Consider the following 1330-nt stretch of genomic DNA (forward strand, 5'->3'; position numbering starts at 1 on the left):
ATGTAGAAAGATGTCATTGTGGCGTGATGGAGCATTTTTCAGTGTAATTGTTCATGATTGATCATTATTGATTTAGAAAAAGGTAATTCTAGAAAATGGTAAATCTAGATTTACAAGGTGTCATGAAAGGGATGTTAATTTTTTTTATTTTTTCTATTTATTTCCTGAGTGCACTGTGCAATTTTTCTTACAGTGTTAAATTGTTGATTTGATAGCATGCCTAAAAAGTAATGACTTGAAGCAACATCTATACGAAGTTTCAGTGAGTTTTATTAACTCAAAAATTATAAACTAATTTGCTTGAGAAATTTGAGGCAATCAGTTTCCACAGGTTTTCCAAGTAAGTTCAACTCATTACTTTTTACATTGTAGTATATTTTCCATTAAGTACTAGTACTTATTAATTAACTACTAGTGCTTATTCTTTAGGTACTAGTGCTTATTCTTTAGGTACTAGTGTCTTTTGTAAAGTTACTAGTACTTATTCATTAGATACTAGTACTTAATCATTAGATACTACTTACTGATTAGATACTAGAGCTTATTTATTAGGTACTAGTACTTATTTATTAGGTACTAGTACTTATTCATTAGATACTAGTACTTAATCATTAGATACTACTTATTGATTAGATACTAGTGCTTATTTATTAGGTACTATTACTTATTTATTAGATAGTACTTATTTATTAGGTACTAGTACTTATTCATTAGATACTAGTACTTATTGATTAAATACTAGTACTTATTTATTATATACTAGTATTTATTTATTATATACTAGTATTTATTCATTAGATACTAGTACTTATTGATTAGATACTAGTACTTATTTCAATAGTGACTAGTAACTTTTATATTGTTACTAGTAACACATTTTACATTTTTGCCATTGACTTCTATGGGGAACCGTCATTGAGATACCAACTATTCAGTTTTAACTAGTATGTATTCCGCTAGTGACTAGCACTTAATTTTTGTGTACTAGTAGTTATTCATTAGGTACTATACGTATTTTTAGATATTAGAGCTCATTCATTAGATACTAGTACCTATTAAATAGACACTAGTACTTATTCATTAGATACTAGTACTTATTCATTTATTATTATGTTTATTCTTAAATACTCAGTTTTGTATATTATAGTGAAATTGTGTTATTACAAAAGTAATATTCCTTATTTTGTTTAATGTTTTTATTTAGAAATAATAACCATAATCATTATTAGTTTTATTGATATATAAAAACAACATTTTTGGCCAAATTGTGCGGCCCTACAAGTACAGCAAACCTGGTGTTTCTTTTTTAATTTATTAATAATTTGTAAAA

Source organism: Sinocyclocheilus anshuiensis, unplaced genomic scaffold, assembly GCF_001515605.1.
Source record: "Sinocyclocheilus anshuiensis isolate Anshui unplaced genomic scaffold, SAMN03320099.WGS_v1.1 scaffold1717, whole genome shotgun sequence".
NCBI classification, from domain to species: domain Eukaryota; kingdom Metazoa; phylum Chordata; class Actinopteri; order Cypriniformes; family Cyprinidae; genus Sinocyclocheilus; species Sinocyclocheilus anshuiensis.